This window comes from Macrobrachium rosenbergii, chromosome 9, assembly GCF_040412425.1.
Source record: "Macrobrachium rosenbergii isolate ZJJX-2024 chromosome 9, ASM4041242v1, whole genome shotgun sequence".
Taxonomy (NCBI): Eukaryota; Metazoa; Arthropoda; class Malacostraca; order Decapoda; family Palaemonidae; genus Macrobrachium; species Macrobrachium rosenbergii.
This window is the reverse complement of record NC_089749.1, coordinates 59,120,297-59,132,557: the sequence shown is the minus strand read 5'-3', so window position 1 is coordinate 59,132,557 and position 12,261 is coordinate 59,120,297.

Sequence of the window (12,261 nt, the reverse complement as noted above, 5' to 3'; positions counted from 1 at the left end):
TCTCTCTCTCTCTCTCTTCTCTCTTCTGAAGGCTAAGAATTTGCTCTTGAAATCATTTGTGGAATCTCATTTGTGGAACTCTTCTCTCTCTCTCTCTCTCTCTCTCTTCTGAAGGCTAAGAATTTGCTTTGCTTGACGTCTTGAAATCATTTGTGAACTTCTCTCTCTCTCTCTCTCTCTCTCTCTCTCTCTCTCTCTCTCTCTCTCTCTCTCTCTCTCTCAGCTGAAGGCTAAGAATCATATTTAATAAGAATCTAAGTATTCTTAAACATAACGTTCTTGATGAATGAGAGAGAGAGAGAGAGAGAGAGAGAAGAGAGAGAGAGAGAAGGGTTATTACTATTAAGAATCTTATTAATAATAAGAATCTTATTATTGTTAAGGATAAAGTTATTGAAAAATGTGTGTGTGTGTGAGAGAGAGAGAGAGAGATAGAGATCTTATTACTATTAAGAATCGTATTTGATAAATTATTATTAAGGTTAATGTTCTTGCAAAAGGTGAGAGAGAGAGAGAGAGAGAGAGAGAGAGAGAGAGAGAGAGAGAGAGCCCTAGCATTAAATTTGACCAAGAGACCATGACCCCCTCAAGGCCTAATCTAATAATCAGCCTAAAGGGAATGGCCCACCTCTAATTGGGGACCCAGACTGACACTTGTCCCGCTGCCTTGAGCTCACGGGTCAGGTCAGGTCAAGTTGACCTCCGTGACATCAGGTCACTGAAAGAGGCGACCTGGGAAATCTGTCTTTCTGGTCTCCTACTTTCTTTAAAAAGTTTACATTGTTCAGTTAAAGTCAAACAGTAGTTTTATGGGTGCGAATCTCTCTCTCTCTCTCTCTCTCTCTCTCTCTCTCTCTCTCTCTCTCTCTCTCTCTCTCTCTCTCTCTCTCAGTGACGAGTCAGTGTAATTTCATGTATGAAAAGGGATAATTTAGGTAATTTCCGTCTTTATATTCGAAAGCTCGTCAGTAAGATTCCTTACATCTCTTATGGACTTTTGTAAGCATGCACACACACACACACACACACACACACACACACACACACACACACACACACACACACACACACACACATATATATATATATATATATATATATATATATATATATATATATATATATATATATATATATATATATATATATAGTGTGTGTGTGTGTGTTTGTGTGGGTGGATGCGCGTATATGTTAGCAAAAGCCCATAAAAATGTGGCTAATCTTACTGAAACTGTCTTAAAATAACCCTTTTTTTACGTACATGAAGTGACACTGAATCATAAGTAACATGATTCAGCAGTGCGCGTGTGTGTGTGTGTGCTTGGCTTGTAGAAAACGTTCTCTCTTGGGAAATTTCTACCCAACAGCTTAGGCGGTCTTATTATATTAGTCTCCTGCGGCTCCGGGTGGAAATTATCATCTGTGCGTTTTCTCTCCTCGCTCACGCCCAAGAAATGAAAAATCACTGGAGTCCTTAATTAGTATCTCTCTCTCTCTCTCTCTCTCTCTCTCTCTCTCTCTCTCTCTCTCTCTCTGTGTGTGTGTGTGTGTGTGTGTGTGTGTGTGTGTGTTTCGCAGTGCCAGCGGTAACCATCTCTGCTCTTACAACCCAGCAGACGCTAGATGCCGGAAGCAGGAACAAGCAATATAGGCCTCTCTCTCTCTCTCTCTCTCTCTCTCTCTCTCTCTCTCTCTCTCTCTCTCTCTCTCTCTCTCTCTCTCTCTCCTTGCAGAAAATCTCAGGTATTTACATAAATCAGCTCATGCCATCTAATCTATCTCGACGTTTTTCTGGGCCGCCAGCTTTAGAGAAAGAAAAAGCCTTAGAAAAATAATCATTTGCCGCTCGTAGCCGAAGTTCAAAGATATCTCTGTTCATTTTTCAGGGTTATATTATTCCTGTCAGGTGTAACAAAGAACGAGTGACTGACTCTAGTTTTCCACCTTTCAGGGAAAACTATATTATAGCTTCCTGCAGGTAACAGAGAAGACTTGAACAGAGCCAAATTTATTGCAAAGTTTTCAAAGCGTGTGAGTTATCAGCGCTATTTTCTCCGTGAAGAATGCTCGTAGTTGAATCCTCCGAAGGTCTGGGGAAGGAAGGAAGGATGATCCTGGTCATAAATCAGTTCTACTGAGGTTCGCTGAAGGTGCTGAAAATGAAGATACTCAAGAAGGTACTGTAGAAGAGAGAGGTGTATTTCAGTGTTGTTGCTCCTTCAGTGCGCGCTCTGGGAATAAATGGATTGATTTTATGGAGTTTAGGCTGTCAAGCCAAGCACTTGGGAATGCTTTTGACCATTCGGTGCTCAAGACAGTGAAAAGAGGGAGTTGGAGTTGTTGGACAGCGAGATAAGGAGGTCCAGAATATAAGTGTGATGAAGAACAATGATCTAAAGGTGGAACTGGCTGCGGTAAGAAATAAAAATAATAGTTAGAGAGGTTAAACAGCAAGACAGAAAAAGAAAGAAGGAATGCATTTAAAGTAAAAAGCTGATAAGTCGAACTATTTAGTGATACCTACAGTACACCACGCGAGGCCCACTGGCGGCACTACCCTCCTACGAGGTGCCCCGGCCAAAGAATGCCCAAAGGAATAAGCAATACGCTTGTGATACGCATCACAAGAGAAGGACCAGCCTTATCGTTCATGGCCCTGACCAACCCTCCGCCTTCATTCCTGGCCTGAATGTCACCATACAAAGAGAGAGAGAGAGAGAAGATTAATCTAACCTGAATGAGGATTTAAATGAGAGAGAGAGAACGGATGAAATGACGAAATGAGTCTAGCCTGTAATGAGGATGTAAATAGGAGAGAGAGAGAATGAGAGAGAACCTGAGAGAGAAATGAGAGAGAGAGAGAGCGAGAGAGAGTTCTCCTGGAAAGAGATGGGAGAAAATTATGACAACCCAGAGAGAGAGAGAGAGATACTGTATCGTCAACATCATCTTCGTGTTTCCTTCCTTGTTGTCCTCGAAACATCTTTCCTCAGTTTCCAGCCTTCCAGTTCCACTCGTCTTTCCTCTCCTCTCAGATGTGTCAGATGTTTCCTCCATATCTTCTTTTCGGAGTCTCTTACGTCGATGTTTTTTTCCTTGTGTTTCTTTACTGAAACATCATCGTTCTTTCTTCTTTGCTGCGTGAAAGTTCCTTCAAATTAGTATGTATATGTATGAATATATATACACACACATTGATGCATTTATATAAATACACACACACACACACACACACACACATATATATATATATATATATATATATATATATATATATATATATATATATATATATATATATATATATATATACACATAATGTATATATAATTGCAGCTAGACTAATGAAGTTTTCAAGTAATTAAACAGTGCATCAACCAATTTCCTCGGCGTTACGATACTAATTGAGTGCTAGCCCAAGTTGCTTTCCATTCGGCTGTAATTCGATGCAGCCAAAGTTGAGGTAGGCTAAGTATTGAGGTGTCCCCCTGATCAAAATCCTATTAGGCAACTCTGCGGATACATAACTTCCCAGTAATTGGAAACAGGCTTTGAAATGCCGAGTTAAACAATTGGGGCTGTCTTGGCCACACCGCACCCCCACCCCCCGCCTCCTCATTTCGGTTTGAAGCATTTCGTTTTATTTGGTCTGTGCGAGTAAATTTGGTGCATGGCATTGGGGGCTGTATATATATACATGTATATATATGCAAATATATATAATTTTATATATACCTATATATATATATATATATATATATATATATATATATATATATATATATATATATATATATATATATGTATATATATTATATATATATATATACATATATATATGGATTTGTATATATATGTATATATTATACATATATATGTATATATGCACATACATATATAATACGTCAACGTGCGATGCCATATTCAGTTTACTATGCACCCCAGTTTATTGTGTGGCTGGTGGTGCCTTTGTAATGAAAAACGGCATAATTTCGATGCGCTCAGCTTACCGATCATTTGCTCTGTTTTTAACTGGGAAAAAATGTTAAAGTTTTCTTTCCAGTGGAACCCAGGCAAGACTTATTCTATCCTGACCCATATACGCCAGTATCCACTATTATCTACCTTTTCAAGTCATGGAATGTCTTGCGTATAAAACCAATAAATAACTAGCAAGTCTTTTTCCTCCCCTTGTGTAAAACATTGCATATATAATAAACACTAATAATTGCCCAGCAAGGGTGTTGCAGCATCCCTTCGGCCCTTCGCTGCACCCTCCCACATTTTAGCCGTTTCCTCTTCTTTCTTCAGTCTTGTCGTCCAACTTCTCTTATCTTTACTTTCTCAGATCCCAGTATTTTATCTCAGTTATTTTCTGGAGCTCTTTATCTCGCTGTCCAACCGCTCCAACTCCCTCTTTTCAATCTCTTTTAGGCGCTGGATGGCCGAAAGTTCCCACCCAGTGCTTGGCTTGACCGCCTCAATTTCATGAACCAGATCAAATCGAGTCAGCCACGAGGCTACTTTTGAGTCTCTGTCTTTCAAACAGGCACAGGGTCCTGCACCCTGGATTTCCCACAGCTAGCTTTGGCCCAGATGAGAGCTACGTCATTATGCTGTTCTCCTTCATGAGTGTATTTCATCCAGTTATCCATTATTCATTTTCATACATCATTTCACTTTCGGACGTGGCCCGCCAGTGCTTTTCAGTGGAAGTATACAGTCTGTTATGCACAAAGCACTACCTGCTGCTTTGATTTTCTCGTTCCCCACTGGCTGTGGAAGTCATTTGAAAAGCAGATGCACACAAGGAAGTAAGCATCTGCACACATTTAGAGGAAATAAGCAGCTGCGCTTATTCAGAGGAAATATGCAGCTGCACACATTCAGAGGGAATAAGCAGCAATCGAAGCCTTGGGTCGTGAAGAACTGCCCAGTTAGCAATCCCGGGAAGGACATCCCGTCACATCACATATCTGCTGTCGAGTTGATATAAGGACTATATTACTAGACTGATGTCCCTACGGAATTTGTTTCATTCCTTCCCTAGAGAATCTCTCAATAGCCAATCGCCATAAACTCATCAAACATTAAGGGGAAGGGGCTTCGATTCTCTCGAATCTGGGAATTGAAGATCAGGTAATTAGGATTAGATTCATTGTCTGCCATGTTGGCTGATGTTCCTTCAGTGTCGAGAATATTTGTAAATATCTGTCTCCTCATTTCTTTACTTTCATTTTTGACCGGATTTTTGGTCGAACTGTTTGTAATTTCAAGTTGCAATAAGAGAGAGGTAAAGTAAGTATACCTTAGTTTAACTAGACCACTGAGCTGCTTAACGTATTGTGCGTATGTGAAAATATTTTTAATGGCAGCGAATCAAAAGAAAATAAAGCATTTCGACAACGACGGAAGCTATAAAAAGCCATGGAATACACGACTCAAGTCCTTAAAAGTTCAATAACGGAGTTTTTCGCTTCAATAGTCAATAGAAGTGAAACGAAAAGAGACGAACAAATGAATATCAGAAGCATTTCCACCGCGTTTTCGAGCGCTTGCAAAACAACCGGTTGGGAGGAATTGGTTCCTCCTCCCGTTTATTGTTTTGTTGTTCTTCCTCACTTTGCGCCATCCGCCTGACCAAACATCCGTCCGTTCCTGGAACGTTTCCAGAAGCAGTTCCAGACTTCTCAAGTTCTGCTCTGTACGTCGTTCTACAGTGGTTCGAATCCTTGCCTGCGTGGAAGCACTTATCAACTATAACTCCCCGTAAGTGCAAGTTGTTCAGAAGGTGTTCGGAACTAGATATGAAACGATAATCTTCTTCTTTTAACGTGCTTTTTTTTCCCCCATTTTTGTATGGGGTAAGCACGATGCCTTCTTTTGAAGGACTTTTGATTTGGCTTAGGGGTAGACCGTAGTCTCGATCGGCTGCCCTGCCTGACATCGCTTAGACCCCGGTAGCGTATGGTACATGTTTCATACCAGACCCAACGCCCTTTCTTCCCAGCAGCGAGAAGTTGTTGCGCGGGTAGGTCGAGAGTTCGAGACGTGTGAGATGTTTGTTATGTTTTTAGAAGATGTTGGAGTGGCTTTGTTTTGTGTGTGTATTTAGTATAATATTCGCATATAAATAACTCACTTGTTTAGAAGTGACAGAAATTCTTTTCAGTATGTTTAAGTATTATACGAACTTTTTCCACGTATGAGGCCAAGTACCTTAATTATAACTTCGTTGAGAAGGAAACCCCATTCATAAAAACTGGCTGAATGACACCTACCCACCCACCCAAGCGTAAAAGAAAATTACGAATGAAAGACTTTTGACGCTCTACTATCAGCCTCCGTGTCGCTGGCTTCGTCGGGAAGCAGTTAAACTGAAGAGAAGGGTAATTTCCTGAAGAAACTGAGAGACCTCGGGGAACAGTAAAGCGTTTGACGAACGCTTTCTTAACAAGACAGCCCTCCATAATAAAAACATTTTATGACTCTCTCGGTGGAAATTTAAGACAGGAGAGGTGTTGTCGTAATAGATTTATTGAAGTTTCGCCGCAGAGGAAAAATTGGGCATCCTGAGTTTTTGAACGGTTCCGTACAAACGTTGAGCAGAATGCATTTTTAATTTTTTTTTTTTTATTTTTATTTTGCCAGGATTCTTCATCACGAATCTTTTTTTTTTTCTATCGACGAAGTTGATGAAATTATTTTTCTTTTGTATATGAAAAAATTAAACATACTGCCACATGATAAATTTTGGTCATCTAAGTCCGTTTGTTTTAGCTATCATTGCGCTTTCTGGTGGCTTGTATTACAGAGCTAGCGTTTCACTTTTAACAGTGGTAGTGCTGCCGCTACCTGTCCTTACTTATTCAGTCGCATCATGTACCTAATCATGAAATATATGTGTATATATGTATATACATATACATTTATATATGCATATATACGTATATATATATATATATATATATATATATATATATATATATATATATATATATATATATATATTTCTTTGAGCCTCTTCTTCCTTAATAGATAATTTCCTTAAGTGATATAGGAGTGGGTATATAACTGTCCCCTGGTCTGCCTCCCTTTGTTTTACCTGCACTTAAGTGATCACAGAATTACTAACATAACGAAATAAAATTTTTAGCTTTTTTAAAAATAGCTAAAATTATGCAAACAAATATATCGTGCTGTTCAGGTCGACTGATTATTATACTTCTCGAGTTTCCACCATTCATTAATATGTTATTTCAGTTATGATTATTATACCTTTTATATATATATACACATATATATACGTATATATATATAATATATATATATATATATATATATATATATATATATATATATATATATATATATATATATATATTATTATGATTAGCAAGAATTCCTAGCAAATTGCCTCCCTCCCCTCCTTTGTTGTTGTTGGTTGTTATGTGCTGTTTCATTTACTGCCAGCCGGCCGATCGATAGACCATCTGTTCTATCGACTTAAAAACAAGGGTTTAAAAGATTAAAGGTGCTCCCATTTTTGATAAAGATCTTTCCTTCGAGGCAAAAGTAATCTGGCTTGGGTGTTTCTCCTACAGGCCAAAACCTCTCTGCGGGCAGCAGGTGCAAAATGAGTCAAAGCATCTGTGGTGGACGCCCCTGCCCCATAGGAGGATAAAAGCAGAAACCCACGAGGTCGACACACACACGCGGGCTGGAAGATATGGAGTGAACTTGTGAAGACGTCCCCAACACCTGGCCCCATCGATGCCCTTGCATCCCTAACCACGTGGCCCTTTCCAAAGTATACTTTTCCCTCGTGCCCTTCGACCGTATTCCTCGAGCCCACACGCCATTGCTTGGAGTTTCGAGGAGTCCCCATCGCCTTGCCCCCTTTACGGAAGCCCTTGCATCTCACCACGTGGAAGAAAATCCACCCTCGAAATCGCAAGTCACCCACGGACTGCCTTCTACGCGCCCCGGAAAATCTGCTAAGGTAAAGTGCCCTGGAAGAGCCCCATTTCAGTCACGCTTTTGTCTCGTAATATTTTCTTAAAGAGAAAGCCAGAAATCTCCCTTGTCTAATGTCCGTGCGCCTCTTGCATCAGCAGTATTAATTCTTTATTACTCCTTTGGCACCCTCAGTGCAGCTTCGAATTCATTATTCTTTTGTCTGTTTTCATTACTGGCGTATAATGTGCATATCTCTCATTTCAGAGGGATCCTATTTCGTGGAAGCTTCGGCTGTGTCTGAATCCCCAGTTTCATTCAATCCTGTAGAATCTCCTTCAGGATAGTAATCTACTTGAGTTCCTCTTTCCCGTACTGATATCATTTATGTAAACACACTCCTTTAAATGTGCCCATGTGTTTTACGTAATATTTCCCTCAGTAACCAGAGCCCTACGCTCATATGAAATTCTCCTTTGTTTTCCTCTTTTTACGTTTTCCCGTACCCACGAAGTCAGAATCACAAGGCTAAAATTACCTTAAATTGTTGCTACCTGTCTCACAGAGCATATTTCAAACTAAAACCACGGAAAAACGTAAAAATGGCGACCTGGCCATACATCTCGTTTTGCAGTTGTAGTTCCCCTAGTGTTGCTTTATTGCATTTGCAACTTGCCAGATCAGCTATTAGCAAAGCTAAGCTGGGTACGAGACAATTACATGAACCTTTTGTGTAAAACCAGCACACAGATCCAGAAAATTCCACGTAAGTAATGTGTTTATCTTAGCAAACCTTTTTACAATCGTGACTGTTCCTAGAATTAGAAATAGGATGCATGTATTCACTGAGAGAAAAGAACCGCCGTATTAGATTCGTTAATGCATGCCTTTCAGGATAGGTAGTTAGGAAATAACCAGTGCTAACCATCCTTTGCTTCGAGGAATAGTGCGAAATTCCTCTGTGTTAAAATCCTTGCCATATTCTGCTTCGAGGAATAGTGCGAAAGAAATTCCTCTGTGATAAATTTTACTTCGCATTTCGAATTAGCGAACTGTTATTTAGGCGCGAATAAAATTCCCACGTGGGACACGACGAAGTCAGCTTGCATTGCTGAAAATTCTCTCAGTGTAGTTAGTATTCGAGTAGGTGTTAGGAAAGCGAAATTTAAACTCCGCTTATAGGAAAATTACTAGGCCGTTGTACTGTTATCCTCTCAGACGACTGGGAAATTCCCGAATCCCAGACAGTATATAAATATATATTCATTCACCCAGAATCTAAAAATACCTCCGGTGTTGGCCAAACGACCTGCATCCCCACCCCCCGCCCATGCCCGCGTGTGTAGCATTTTTTTTTTTCTTTTTCCCATTCATTTCCCAGCATACATTTTTCTTTGGGTTTCCCGTTAGTAATTTCTAAGTCCTAAGGGACTAATCGTAATTCCAAGTCCTAAGTGACTCCTAAAATTCTACGTCGCACGTGGCGAGAATTCCTCCAAATTCCACAAATTCCAAGTCCTAAGTGACTCCTAAAATTCTAAGCACGCACGTGGCAGAGAATTTCTCCAAATTCTAGTCCTCAGAGACTCCTAAAATTCTACGTCGCACGTGGCGAGAATTCTCCAAACTCCAGTCCTCAGAGACTCTAAAATTCTACGTCGCACGTAATAGAATTTCTCCAAATTCCAGTCCTCAGAGACTCATACAAAAATTCTACGTCGCACGTGGCGAGAATTTCTCATTCCTCTCGGAACCCAAAATTAAGTCCTTTGAGACATTATATAGTGTAGTTCACACACATCTAAACCCTTAAACACTGATCATTCTAGTTCGTTAGAACAACTCCTTAACTTCACGCCAGCCGGCCAAGTCCGAGCGTGACAAAAATCAACTACGTCTTCCGAGACACATATTAAAAATTCGTTCGCCAAGAACAACCACGTCTTTCCAAGACATATCAAATTTTAACAAAAAGGTCTCCTCAGACTTACTAATCACCTGTCTTATTCAGACAGATCCATTCTCCTGCAGTCTGAACCATTGAGTGTTTCAGATTCCTGCAATTGAGTCTTTTCAGACAACCTGAGTCTTTTCAGACATATCATATAACCATTATTTCAAAATGGCTAATACCAGAGCCCAACAAAACGAGGATTTCAAATTCTACATGTCCGCTGGGAAGGACATGGGACTATCGGGGCAAGATCTGAGAGCATGGGTTCAAGAACGAGTGGACGATGCCAAGGCGGAGAGAGCAAGAGAACGTGAAGAGAGGGAGAGAGAACGTGAAGAGAGGGAGAGGGAACGAATCGCTCAAGAGCAGGAGAAGGATAAAGAACGTGCAGAGAGAGAGAGGGAACGAATTGCCCAAGAACAACGAGAGGAGAGAGAACGAATCGCTCAAGAGCAGGAGAAGGATAAAGAACGTGAGAGAGAGAGAGGGGAACGAATTGCCCAAGAACAACGAGAGGAGAGAGAACGAATCGCTCAAGAACAACGGGAGGAAAAAGAACGTGCAGAGGGGAGAGAGAACGTGAGGAGAGAGAGAACGCGCCATGAGCTCCAGGTGCTAGAACGACAGCACGCCACCCCCGCCCCTGCCGCTGGAATGAGTGCCCTCAGCCAAGCTCACTCGTTCATGCCAAAATGGACAGAGTCCGAACCCGAAGTATGGCTTGAAAGGGCCGAACGAGTCCTGGAGTGCTGAATGATCTCTCCCCACGGAACTCTCCCTTGTTCTCACTAAATTCCTGGGCGGAAAGGCCCTCGTTGCCTACCACGCCCTTCCCGCAGACGATCGGGAATTGGGAAGCCGTGCGCCAAGCAGTTATGAAGGCATTATAGATTATATACCCCGAGCGTGGAGGAGACGCGGGAGAGAGCAGCCCAGAGAAGCAGGCCAGACTTGGTCCGATTGGGCGTACCATTCGGAGCGGGCGTTGACAAAATGGCTTGATTCCGGAAGGAGCCACTAACACCGCCGAGGTACTCGAGCGGTTTAAATTCGAGCATTTCCGCGCACGCCTCCTGCCCTCGCCACTCATATAGTGGAAAAAGCCCCAGCAACACTCACACCGAGTGTTGCCGAATAGCAGATATGTGGGAACCCACCACCTCAAGAAGGATCCATGGGGCGGAAGATAAACCCCCGTCCCTCCTCGGAGGTTCAAATTCCCACAAAAATGGGAACTCACACAAGCCCCTAACTTGCCATTATTGCAAGAAAAACGGGGCATTCCTCCAACAGTGCCGGAACAAGAAACCGGCTCCTCTCTCTCCGGAAAACCGACAAATAACTCGCCTGCGCCCTCCACAGGGCAGCGCGGATAGATTTTAAAAGACATTTTGCACGGCGTGCAAGGTTTATGGCCATTCTCCCGCATGGGCAAAATGCCCACGCAATAATAAAGTAAATACTCCCACCGTCGCCTTGGCCGTCACAGATCCCCAGTCATTAGGCCCTCCCGCCGAAGGGCCTGTATCGTGGCCCCTCCACGAGGTAGCAGCCACGTGCGGAGTCACTGCTTTCGAGGACTCGGGCGCACAAATCTCCTCATCCGAAGGGACAGAGTTCCCACGGAGCTATCGTCAATAGACGAAAACTCGTCACGATCGAGGAATAAATCAATTTAAAATGATACTCCGACGGTCCAATTGAGAGTCACAAGACCTCACCAATCCAAAATTTGCAATCTTGCAGTAGCAAGCCATCTCCCCGGAGGCTATGACGTCATCCTGGGACAGGACTTTCAGTCCCCGCCGAAATCACTACACTCTAGGGGTCCACGTTCCCGAATCATTCCGCTGGCGCGCAGTAATGCTCCCCGCTTCCTCAGTCAAGACTGGCGCCCCTGGGTACCAGGAGGACGCGCAGTCCCCACCAGTGCCACCTGAGTACGATGGACAGTGACCCCTCGATCGGTTCCCGATCCACTTTAGTGCCCGGCCCTGCCTCAGTGCCAGTGCCAGGGCCCCAATCAAATCTCCCTTCAGGAGATGCCAAATTCCTACCGGTGCCACTTGCATGCCCCGGAGCAGGGCCAAGCTTCGTCCGTCCTGACCGACGAGCCCAAGAAACCTCTGATAGCCCCTGACTCTGCCCCGTAGTGCCAGCGCCAGAGCGCCACGCCGATCTCCATTCACGGATCCAACTCAGGACCCCCTCTTTCCCCGGCCTGGCACCGCTACCAGCGCCGGTCAGAGAGACGGTTCCTCCCGACCACCGCGGGAAGCTCACCTGCAGGTGCGGCCTCGCAACCCATGCCTGAGCTGGTCATCGATACCTGCGAGCCGCTCACGCCACCC